Source organism: Parasteatoda tepidariorum, chromosome 9, assembly GCF_043381705.1.
Source record: "Parasteatoda tepidariorum isolate YZ-2023 chromosome 9, CAS_Ptep_4.0, whole genome shotgun sequence".
Lineage (NCBI taxonomy): Eukaryota > Metazoa > Arthropoda > Arachnida > Araneae > Theridiidae > Parasteatoda > Parasteatoda tepidariorum.
This window is the reverse complement of record NC_092212.1, coordinates 13,865,895-13,879,051: the sequence shown is the minus strand read 5'-3', so window position 1 is coordinate 13,879,051 and position 13,157 is coordinate 13,865,895. Positions and strand designations below refer to the sequence as shown.

The window sequence follows — 13,157 nt, the reverse complement described above, 5'->3', positions numbered from 1 at the left end:
AATTTTTTAGGGGGGGGGGGGAGGAGAAAAAATAACGATCAGAGTATTTATGGAAAAACTGTAATAATTAGCAGTAACTTTCACTTCCAAACATGCAACTGCTTTTAAATTTCATATGGCAATGATAAACAATTGAAAAAAGATGCGTTTCTGAGCAGATTATTAAATTAAGAGTACGCGGCAACGTGTTAATACAGTAAAAAAATATTTTTACTTTATACAAATATTTTTTACTATTATCTTCGTATCCTAATTTTATTTCTATTACATAATTTCTATTTATAGTTAAAAGATGGCTTAATTGACGGCATAACGGTAAGCATTTAACGTTCTTTTGTTAACTGTTTTCTTCGTTATGGCAAGGCTGAACTTGATTTGTAACTTAACCCCTTGGGGACGGGTGATTCAGAAAAGCATTCGTACAAAATCAGAATCAGGATGCAATTAAATAAAAAACGGTAACTTAAATGTAGTCGTTTCTAATTTGAAGGACTTACTTTGCTTTTACTTTAATTATTGTTAGTTTAATCATATATATAATCAATGTTAATTCAAAATATAGCTAAATAGTTTTATTTTGAACAAAGAAATGGTGAATAAAATAAATCAAACAAGTATAACTCCGCCCACAAATAAACTGCTAAAGAATTACTTTGATTACCAGTTTTATCTTTTTACCCTGGTTGATACGGTTTTATGCTGTCACGTATTTGTGACAGTCGGCGCGAAAGGGTTAATCGTTACGGAGCCAACGGTTACTATCAAGCTCTGCCTTAGTTATTGGAAACAAGAAAATGTATCATGGGCACCATTCATGAAATCAAATGTAAGAATATTAAAGTAAGATACATTTCGTTCACATATTTTTTGGTTCATCCGCAAAATTAATCCACCTTTTAAATAAACTGAGATTGATCTGACAAGTTATAAAAACCATGTGGAGTCTTACTGGATTAGGAGGCCATGGCTTTAGAGGTGGTGGTAATTGCCCGTTAAAAATCAGTGGGTATTTAAGTAATGTAATAGTGCCCACACTATAATTGTTTGGGAAAAAAGTGCAACTACCAATATTGTTATTGAAAGTGAAAAAGCAAAGAACTTAAGATACTAAGTATTAAGTTCTACCGCAAAAATATCAATAGAATGCATAGTTTTTTTTAGGCATTTTAAGAAACTGCAAAAAAAATTAATAATTCTGAGTTATAAGACTCTGCATACATCTTCTTGATGGTTATTGACAAATGTTTCGTTCTATCTCTAAAAGGTTAGAGACACTTCCTTCTTTTCAGTTTACCTTTATCTTGAAAGCTCATTAATTCTCACTAAAACCGGATCAGTTGAAAATTATCTATATCAATCATAATCATCTCAATTATTTCGATTTGAAACCTCTACTTACTCTCTGGAATGGTCCATAAAAACGCTTCTAATTGGTAATTTTCAAGACTTGGGTTAAAATTCATTTTTACCATCAAAATTTATTACAAAATGTAAAATATCTGCTTAACAAACTTTAATAATATAACTCATCCATAACTCTATTATTTAATAAAAAAAAATTAACTTTTAGTTATTCGCAATTAATCTGGAATAGTAAAGAAAATAAAAATCCCTATCATAGCAGAAGATACCTAAAAATTAATTTAATTATGGATTTAATATAGTAACGGATTTAATATAGTATTTAATGCATAATAATTGTAATATTTAATGGCATAGCCTCATTCATATATAATGGATAAAATGTAGTTATCTCAAATGAAACAAGCGGTAAACAACTATTGCCGATAAGTAATAATCGAAAGAACAAACGCAGAATGTCGATTGATGTCAGATTTTGAAGGTTTCAGTTGCTTAGCTCGAGTATTGAAAAATGAAATACTAGAATATTTCATAAATATATATCTCATATTTTCATTTTTTTATGGTATATAATTACATTGGTTTCTAAGTGCGGAGATGCGACCTGCTCCGGACACGCCAAAATAATTATAAAAAACGGTAACTTACTACTGAGTAAATTTTGCAAATATAAAGTGGTGAATTATATAAGCCTACGAATTATTTAGAAATAGTGGTGGATAAAAATTAACTTAATTGAATTTACTAAATTTAGAATCACAATTATATGTATTCTTTCATGCGTCTAATTGACGAGTGTTCGTAGAGATAGGTATATTGTTTATTTATACCTCGACCCGCCCTATTCAGGGCACACGAGAGTAGGACAAACATTCTACTGACACAAAACATACATAAAACACAAAAAATTACATTAGCAACTAGTATAAATGACATATAAAGAATAAATTAAATTTTGAAAATATTTACACTATAAAATACAAAGGCATAGTGAAATGCCTTCAACAAAAAGCATAGAAATTAATTTTAACTTAATAATAGTGAAATTACATGGTAGATAAGTAACTGGAAAACATAAGAAGATTATTTTGACAGCTGTCGAAAGTGTAAGGCTCTCAAGGAGGCTGTATAGCAAGAATTTTGAAAGGAAATATGAAATAAGAAAAATAAAAATTAAAATAAGAGTCATCTACAAAAAGTCTGCAATGAGGAAAAATGTTTATAGAGTTTCTGTAGCGATAGGTATATTCAACAAACATATGTGAATAGATTGAGAAGAAACTGAGAAGTTATAGCTAGAAGGTGGTAACAGTTAATACTCATTAGAACGTGATCGTAATTCAAGGAGGGCCTGGCGATGCGCAGGGCAAGTGATGTCTGAGGCTTGATGATAAGGATTATGGCTGGTTCCAAAAAAGGTATTGATGTGCCAGCAGTTGATGCAATATTTTTCGTCGGAGTGATATTCATATGTGTGATAGAGATAGGTATATAAGAAACGTCCGTAAAACCTAGTGATGCATTTGTTCATGCGTCAAATTGACGCGTTTTCGTAGAGATAGGTATATAAAAAACGTCCGTAAACCTAGTGTTAAAGAGCATTATTGATTTGGAGGGTTAGAGGTAAGAAAAAACTTGGGGAGTAAAGGAAAAAGTTAGGACAATAGTATAATAGATTTGCTGAGACTATTAGAGTATTGTAGAAATATACGAATTTTAAATGCAATCAGCTTTTTTCCGAATCCAAATAATTACATTTATATTTTGTTTATAGAAAATACTGAATTTACATTTAATTTTTTTTTCTTTATCCAGAAAGTGTTCGATGTGGTAAGACTAAATTTCTCTTTTTACCAATATCCTGATTGTGTGTTCCTGATTGTGTTCTATTGTGTGTAAAAATATTATTTATAATTTTTACATGAAAAAAAATAATAAACGGAGTAACTCTAGATCCAACTAACGAAATTTCCTTCATTAACATGCAATTTGAACTTTTTTATGAAGTAGATCTTACCAATTTAATGAAACAAATGAAATTTTAAATCAATTATTACGTACGTTTTCAGTAAACATACATTATAATACGGGACTGAATCATATTTTTTTTTCTCCTGCGTTGGAAAAAGAGTGCAATCTGTTATATATCGTCTAAATAGTTCAAATAAGAAAAGTTATACTGAATTACAATTTACTTAATCACTTTTTGCTTATTTCTTCACACTTATGGAAAAATTTATATAAATCAGAAATAAGAAAATGCTCAAAATTTTCAGAGCTTGTAATAAAGATTATATCCAAATTAAACTTAGTATAGAAAAATAATTGTCTGAAAATATTTTCTAGTTTTTCATCATTTATTTTTATTATGATTGAAAAAGTTATGTACTTTAAGGTAAAAAAATATCAACAAAACTTAAAATTGCGTGTTTTTAAATAAAAAAAAATCTTAACAAAATCAGTTATACACATTCTGTATTTTGAAACTCTTTTTTTTATCTGAAATCGATTAAAAGGAAAAAAGAATTATAATTTTTTTAATTAAATTTATTTATTAAATGACGAAAATTTGTAGAATTTTTTTTTATTATTATTAACTTTTTTTTCTCCTATGAGCTGCCCAATCAGTCTTCTCGATGAGCAGACCTAGTGCGTTCTCCAAAAGTCGTGTCCACTCTTTCAGGACCACCACAATGAGTGAGATACCGTTGGCCATGTTAATTTGGACGTCTAGTCTCTGCCACACTAGATGGCAGCACTGAGACTCTATTTGGATGCTAAAGTGCACTAGGAGTTTAATTTTGCCGGAAATGCCAAGAGCCAATAAGGCACTCCAGGGATATTTTACATGCAGCATAATCATTCTGCATTCCGAAAATCCGGGGATTGAACCCGCTATTATTATAAACTAAATCATTTTACAATTGAATGACAAATTTCACAATTTGAATGAGATCAGTGAAATTATATTTGGAAATATGTGATAAATGCATTATACAAACACATAAGATAATTCCTATAAAATCGTCAAATTATTTGCATTATTACTTTTCGTATATAAAATGAAAATTTGAATTAGGTCCAAGGTAATGAGTATAACAAAAATTTTAATTCCCTGGAAAACTTTTAGTCCAATCATCGGACTTTCCCAAACTATGACTCATTCGTAATGCTTCAAGTGGTACTGATTATATTTTAAGTGACAAATCAGTCACATAAGCGTACTTTCTCGAAATGAACATTTATTTCAAGGATGGATTCTGAACTGAACTGTACAAAATATCCGGGCACCTGAGGCCGCTTGCGGCCCTTTTCCCATTCATCTTGAGCGTGATCTGTGTGGCGCTTCGATGAGGTTGTGGAATGCAAATGAAGTAAAGGATTTCTCATGTCTAAAGGACTATTCATGTGTAAAGGATTATTCATTGAGGTTCTGAGGACGGATTCTGATTTCTGACGCTCAAAATATGAGATAAGGAGTCTAGAAAATACACTGGTGAAATAAATTACGAGAACTTGCGTATTCTATCGAATTTCAGGAAAAGAACTGAGCTGAATGTAAAACCACAGTGAAGACCAAAATGCAAATCTTGTACATCAAATACGTAAACGTATACGTGCTTGTAGGCAGAGTCAGTAGAGTCACAGGCTTTATAAGAGCGCGTAAGTTAAGCGTGCATTTCGTTCGATAGCACACCTCGGCGATATTCCAGATGTTATTGTGCAGCAATAGTTTAAATTCAAATTGTAACAGTACGTTTAGGAATGAAGTGGCGAATTATTGGGAGGCAGCAAGCAGGCCAATCTCAGGTCCGGATTTGTAGCGAGTTCAATTTAACGCCCAGCGCCATGTGTAATTTATGGAAAAAGTTCCAAGATACCGGATCCAGGGACCGGTATCTTGGGAAACCTTTGCAAGGTCATCCCAGAGCCACGAGGGCCAGAGAAGTTCGCCATTTGTCCATTATGGCAAGGTGTAAACAGAGGAGCTACAGCTTCTCAGCTCTCTCGTGACATGCATGCAGCCACAGGAGTCCGTGTATCAAGGGTGACTGTTTCCAAATGACTTCATGAAAGAGGGTTGTTTTCAAGAAGACCTGTTGTTTGTGTCCCGCTCACTTCTACGAAGAGTAGGGTCCGTTCAGCATGATGCAGAGAGCATAGAGTACGGAGTATGGATCAATGGGTGACCGTTTTCTTCACTCATGAGTCCTGGTTCAGCCTAAACTCCGATTCTTGTCGTAAGTTTATATGGATAGAAGCAGAGATCCGTGAAATCTACCATTGTGGCAGATCAGGTTTTATGGTCTGGGCAGGCATCATGTGGGATGGGCGCACACCTCTGCATGTCTTTGAAAGAGCCTCTGTGACTGGTGTGAGGTGTACAGATGAGGTCTTGGAGCCCTATTTTCTCTTTTTCCGGCGTGCAGTTGGTCCTGAGTTCATTTTAATGGAGGATAACATGAGGTCACATTGAGCTCTTCTGGTTCGTGAATCTCTAAAGAGTGAGAACATTCGCCAGTAGGATTGGCCAGCTTGATCTCCAGACCTCAATCCTATTAAGACTGTCTGGTACGCTCTGGGGAGAGCAATCGCAACTCTCTACCCCCACCGAGAACCATACATTGGAAGAAAACAGTTTTGCTGAAAGAGTGGGACTAATTGCCACAGCAAATGATAAACAGTCATATTTCAAGTATGAAATCTCGCTGCAAGGTTTGTATATCTGTAGGAGGGGACCTTACCACCTTTTAACCCATTGTTTTTGTTTAATTTATTCTGTGACCGTTTTTTCATGCTTCCGATTTCAACGAGTGTTACGTACGATCATTCGTGTCTATTACAATTGTTGAATGGTTATTTGTTTTGCTTGTAAATGTATATGTTACCGGCAAAGTATGAAACGCCGGTATTGTATAGAATGACTAGGCATTGTAAAGAATGCCTGACGTTTTTAGGCAAAGTATGAAATGTGAGAAATATTACATACTTTTCCTAGGCATTGTATAGAATGCCTATGCATTCTATACAATGCCCGATGCTATTTAGGCAAAGTATGAAATAAGGTTATTATGTAGGTTATTATGTAAATGATGTGCATGTTACTGTGAATGAGCGAAATCGGTGATTGTTGACTGTCACCGGTGAATGTTGACAATCTCATAGTCGCTTTGGTGAATGTCCGAAATATTTATTACATCCGATTTCATATTAAAAGTACGATAATAATAAATAATCCGATTTCATATTATTCGTGGATATAATTACATTTATTCGATATTTTAATATTTACTAACAGTAGATTAGAAGAAACATCAGTGTTTGGAGGATCGGGCAAATATAACCGGGCAATGGCACTTGATCTTAAAAAAACATCAGTGTAGGGTATACCGGGCAAATGTATACCGGGCAGTGGCACTGAACCTTAAAAAAACATCAGTGTAGGATATACCGGGCAAATGCATACCGGGCAGTGGCACATGACCTTAAAAAAATATCAGTGTAGGGTATACCAGGCAAATGTATACCGGGCAGTGGCACTTGACCTTAAGAAAACATCAGTGTAGGGTAAACCGGGCAAATGTATACCGGGCAATGGCACTTAACTATACCTAGTATGACTAGGCCTTTGGTAAATGTCCGAAATATATACTAGATCTAGTTAAGTGCCACTGCCNTCCCGGTTTCTCATTTGGCATTCTATAGAATGCCTAGGCAATGTGTGAAATATAAATCATTTCATACTTTGCCGGCAAATTTTAGGCATTCTATACAATGCCTAGTCATTCTATACAATGCCGGATTTCATACTTTGCCGGTAACACATACATCAAATTTCATTGAAATCGATCCTATAATTCTAGAGATAATCGACCAATTTTGCAAATTCTCTTATTTTCTTGTACCAATGTATGATTCTAATAGTTTATTCAGGAGAGCGGTGAAAAGTTTGGACCCCTTAATGTGACATTTATTTTTTGCGTTCATCGCTACATCTCGAGATCTTTTCAAGCGAATTGAAAAAAGTTTTACGCACACATATAAAATTCTTTTATCCATAGACAATTCAAAGCAAAAGTAGTTTTATAATAATTTTTAACATTTGATTTAATTTTGGTTCATAGAATTTTTAAATGTAAGGCATATAATGTTTCCTTTAATCATTTTAACCCCTTGGGGACGGGTGATTCAGAAAAGCATTCGTACAAAATCAGAATCAAGTTGCAATTAAATAAAAAACGGTAACTTAAATGTAGTCGTTACTAATTTGACAGACTTACTTTGCTTTTATTTTAATTATTGTTAGTTTAATCATATATATAATCAATGTTAATTCAAAGTATAACTAAATAGTTTTATTTTGAACAAAGTAATGGTGAATTAAATAAATCAAAAAATTATAACTCCGCCTACAAATAAACTGCTAAAGAAATACTTAGATTACCAGTTTTATCTTCTTAATCTGATTGATACGGTTTTTTGCTGTCACGTATTTGTGACAGTCGGCGCGAAAGGGTTAAAGGATGCTTATTTATATAAAAAATTTGTACGATATCAGTCGTACAAATCTCGAAAATTCAAATTTTAAATATATTTCTTTTTATGGTCATAATATTCCTATTTAATTTTTTGTGGGTAGGAGGAATCTTGGGGTACTTCGAGTTGTGACACAACAGTAATGTCCTATAACTTTTAAATTGGACTTTTAGATTTATAACTATAAACTAAATTTGCAAATATTAGACAGATTTTGCTAGTTTTTCAAAGGTTTAGCATGACGCAACTGAAATGGTAGAAATCATATAAATCTCGGTGCGCTGCCGCGAAGCGGCATTAACCGATTCATCTGTAGTAGTAATTCGATGATGAGGAGTAGTGAGGTGGAATGGAGATGGGGGGAAGAGGTGGTGCTTAGCACCAAAAATCGAGAGTGTATTTCGTGTGTTAGGGCTACGTCATATCCCTAAGGAAAAAGGCAGTGATTGGGCTAAATTTAGTGTTGTCGTCAATTAATTCAATATCTAGGAGTGAGTTAAAATTGCTGGTGGTACAGGTTTTTGCTTCATCGTAGAAATTTTGGTTTAAATTTTTTATATAGACGTTGATGTCATCAATTTTAAGATCCCTTTTTATACTATTATTGCTAATGCATTTAGGGGCGCCGACGATGACGCAACTGAAAAAAGTGGTGAATTATATAAGCCTACGAATTGTTTTGAAATAGTGGTGGATAAAAACCTAGTAAATTGAATTTATTAAACCAAGAACCACATTAATTAAGTAAATTTTGAATAAATTTTGTGCAATTACATAAAAGAGTGTAAATTTTGTAGTTCTATATCATGGTATACGCTGTCAGCCAGCTGTTTTTCGCCGCCTATGTGAAAGGTCAGTATCAGCCACCGGTGGTTGTCGCGGCTTAAATGTAATTTCAGTGACAGCCACCGGTGGTTGTCGTGGCTTAAATGTAATTTCAGTGACAGTCACCGGTGGTTGTCGCGGCTTAAATGTAATTACAGTGACAGCCACCGGTGGTTGTCGCGGCTTAAATGTAATTTCAGTGTCAGCCACCGGTGGTTGGCGCTGCCTAAATGTAATTTCAGTGACAGCCACCGGTGGTTGTCGCGGCTTAAATGTAATTTCAGTGACAGCCACCTGTGGTTGTCGCGGCTTAAATGTAATTTCAGTGTCAGCCACCCATGGCTGACACGACTCTCAACGTGCTAATAATGATAATTTGACAAATAACACCTTTTTTTTTAATTAATATTTCTTTAGAATTATATCTGTCTTTTTATTTACTAATAAAATTATAAAAATCATAATTATAAAATAATGAAAATAAATTTTTCTTTCAAATAGCTCATAGCTATAACGCAGGTAAGTTTTCTTTTATCCTTTTTAAAGAAAATTGTCACCTAGGCACATGTCTGTACAGATTCAGCCCGCCAATCTTTTTTTTTCCGTTACTTAATATTTTTGAACGGATCTTTGATATTTTTACGTTGTGGATTTTAGATATGACACCAGCTTCTCGTTACAGGGTACAGTTAAATCTCACTTCAATATTATGCTACGAACCAGGTTTTCTCTTAATTCGCTCAAGGGATTATTAGGTGTCCGAGAAAGTAATAGGACGAAGGCAATAATATCTTTCAGTTAATAATGTGATACGTTCAAGTCATTTGCTGTTAGTTCTAGCTGTTATATTCAAGGGAGAAAAGAGTATAAATGTATGTATATAGATCCGTGGTGGCTTAAGGGATAGATCGCTCGCCTTCCAATGAGGTGAACCGGGTTCGAATCCCAGCGAGGGCTGGTCGATTGGAATTCCACATCCGGCTCGCACAGACTACAGTGCTGACGTAAATATCCTCAGTAGTTGAGTATTATGAGTTTGAGCATTACCTTCATACCTGCCAACCATTACGCATTTGGCGTAAAATTTCATTTCTATACTTAAAATGGTAGTAAAATGTATGCTTTCTATATATTCCGCGCATTTATAAACTTAATACATAATCTTTTTGACTACCACTATTTTTAAAAAAATTAAGAATATATAAATATGTAGTACTATCGTTGTGTTCGCACAATCTCTTTCAAAATACAGTGTACTGTTTCTGCCTAAAATTGCAATTAAAATTCCATTTTACTACCACAGGGAAAAATCATCCTCGAAACGATTGAAACTTGGCAGGTATGTACTTCCTACATCAGAAAGCCTCCACACAGTCTTTTATAAGTCTTCGGCGCAGACTATTTAAAAAATGAGCCAGTTGTGCGCATGAACCCAAAACCTTTTCTAAAAGTAATTGAGAGAAATTTATGTTATATATTTGAGAATTGAATCTGTAGTGGTTGACAAGTGAATAAGGCAAACCATTAATATTCATTAATAAAAAAAAATTCATACATACATTTGCTACCACTTTCTTATTTTAACGAGATTTTGTATTAAATGACTCGTTCGGAAAGTGGATATCCTTCACAGTGGTCTGATCGGACTACCCATAAAAAAGCCGTGCGGAGGCTTTCAGCTCTAGGAGGCGTTGGTTTGAGTCACCTTGCTGTCAGGCTAACCGTTGGATGTTTTCACGTTTTCCTCTCCATGTAACGCTAATTCGGGTTAATTCCATCAAAAAGTTCTCGACGAAGGGAAATTTTTCCCAATAATTGATCCAGGAGTTCCCCTTTCTTCTGGATTGGGTTCAAAATTACAAGGTACGGAGTAAAACATTAAAAGTCGTAAGCCTGAAGTCGGGTCAGGTGTTCAACGACGGTTATAAAATATGAAATAAAAATATATGTGCATAAATATTTTCTTTATATAAACAATTAACAATTATATAAATAATAAATTAATAAACAATTATATAAACAATTTTCTTCATTTAAACAATTAAACTAAAATACCACTTTCGCAAAAAATCTGTAGCTTATCGAACAAAACTAACTTCAGATTTCAAATCCATTTACCTGAATTAGGTAAGATCAGTTACTGGTCGAAATGCAACAAAAAAAAATTTTCTTCCGAGAGTTATTTAATTTTTATTTTTTCAAAATTTCATTTATATTAAAAAAATCTGTTTTGTTATATTTGCATATATTTTCTTTGTTTCAGGGTCTTCTCTGAAAAGTAAGAAATTTTAGTTCATTTGCATTTAGTTAAAATGAATTGTTTTTATAGTCGAACTTTTCTTAGTTTTTTTTTTAAATGTTTAAAACACTTTTATTGACTAAGTGCATGGTTATCAACTACTACGTTTTTCGCATTATATTTTAAGAGTAGTGGACAATTAAAAACTAAATTTTCAGAATTTTCGGTAATTTTGCCAATTATTAAATAGCTTTACAAATTGTCGTTTCCCATGAACTTTTGAATAATTTACAGTGTGGAAAATTGTTTTAAATCAAATTCCAAAACAAAGAATCATACCTTAAAAATATATGCTTGTCTACCACTAGAAGAAATTGACCCAAAAAGAGCAGAAATTTGACAGATATGTCAGAGTAACATTTTTACACTTTATAGAAATACATATTGTACATGCGTTAACTATCCGTTAACAACCCGAAAAGCTTGTATTGATTTTTATTTATTTATGTACTTTGAAAAAATACGCGTAATGTAAAAATTACTATGTACTTTATTCCATAGTGGACTGAGCATAAATAACGGTTCCCAGTGGGTCAATTGATGTGGTCAATGAGCAGGGGGGTGACTGTTTTATAGATATGCAAAAAGAAGTTTAGGCGTTGATCCATTTTAGAGTGTTATTCATTAAGTGCCCGACTTTACTCGGAAGTCGTCCAACTTTCAATTCGGAGAAAACATTATCTTTGCAAAATTATGATGGCTACCTCAAGTATTTTTTCCAAAGCATATTCTACAGTGCAGTCATAGTACAACGTAGATAAAATACTACTGCAAATCTTATGTGGCATAAATTTAATTTATTACAGTTTCTATGCCGTAAAAAACTTATAAAGCATAATCGGTCTTTGTTTAAATGTTTTAAAGCAAATAATAATAAAACTGCCTTATCTCGAATTTTCCTTTTGAAATTAAGAAGGGACCGATGGTCGGCGGTATTGAGGCTTTTCAGAGTGTAATACATTAAAGTTCGTCAGGCTTCTAAACCGAAACATTCCCTCTGCAAAAGATGAAAACTATGATGGTATCCTCGAGTATTTTTCCTGATGTCACTCTAAGAATAATGTGCAACTCTAGTAAGGCGTAGATAAAATACTTAAATAGTACTACATTTTTTATGTAGCATAAATTATTTTATTATAAATCATTTTATTATAAATTAATTTATTATAAATTAATTTATTATAAATTAATTTATTATAAATTAATTTATTATAATTTAATTTATTTTTATTAGTTTTTATATCATAAAAAAATCTTGTGAAGCATAATCGGTCTTGGTTTAAAGGCTTTCTTTTTAAATAATAATAAAACTGACTTATCTCGACTTTTCCTTTTGAAATTAAGAAAGGACAGATGGTGTGCGGTATTGAGGCTTTTCAGAGTGTAATACATTAAAGTACGTCGGGCATCGTCGGGCTTCTAAACTGAAACATTACCTCTGCAAAAGATGAAAACTATGATGGTATCCTCGAGTATTTTTCCCGATATCGCTCTAAGAATAATGTGCAACTCTAGTAAGACGTAGCAAAAATACTTAAATAGTACTGCATTTTTTATGTAGCATAAATTTACTATACTATAAATTAATTTATTATAAATCAATTTATTCTAAACTAATTTATTATGATTTAATTTATTTTTATTAGTTTTTATATCATAAAAAATCTTAGGAAGCAAAAGCAGTCTTTGTTCAAGTATTTACGTTATAAATAATAATAAAACAGTCCTATGTATCACTCTGGATTTAACATTTCTTGAATTAAATTTGTCAGACTGGGTACACTGCATCTAAAGTGTGAAGATACTAAGTAGTCCCAAAATAATTCATTAGGCAATTTTTTTCGACCTCTGAGCAGCAATGTGAAAAGGAAGAAAAAAATACAATTTTGATCAGGTTATAAGCGGATGAAAAAATTCTGCTCTTTACAAATATTACCATTATTTCATATGGATCTAGGCTTATTGGAAAATCTTCCGTATTTTTTAATCTGTCTGATATATAAGCGGCTTATTGTAATAAGTCCATTTACTTTTAGGGTAATATAGTTAGGATGATATGAATTTTAATTAGGTATCACCGAAGTAAGTCTTTAATAAGGGACATATATATATATATATATAGAATCTGTAGTGG

General features: G+C 32.8%; 1 long non-coding RNA gene across 2 annotated transcripts in view; it reads left to right on the top strand.

Moving 5' to 3' along the window:
- Window positions 1-13,117, top strand: part of LOC107441745 (uncharacterized) — a 14,489-nt gene extending 1,372 nt beyond the window's left edge. The window contains exons 2-5 of one of the 2 annotated variants that reach the window (XR_006226375.2): window positions 286-315; window positions 3,178-3,192; window positions 9,226-9,243; window positions 10,988-13,117. This is a non-coding gene — a long non-coding RNA (uncharacterized lncRNA). Of the gene's footprint in view, window positions 1-18; window positions 316-3,177; window positions 3,193-9,225; window positions 9,244-10,987 lie in introns of those variants that run through there. The other variant, XR_011637836.1, reaches the window with a different exon arrangement.
- Window positions 13,118-13,157: the final 40 nt, after the last annotated feature.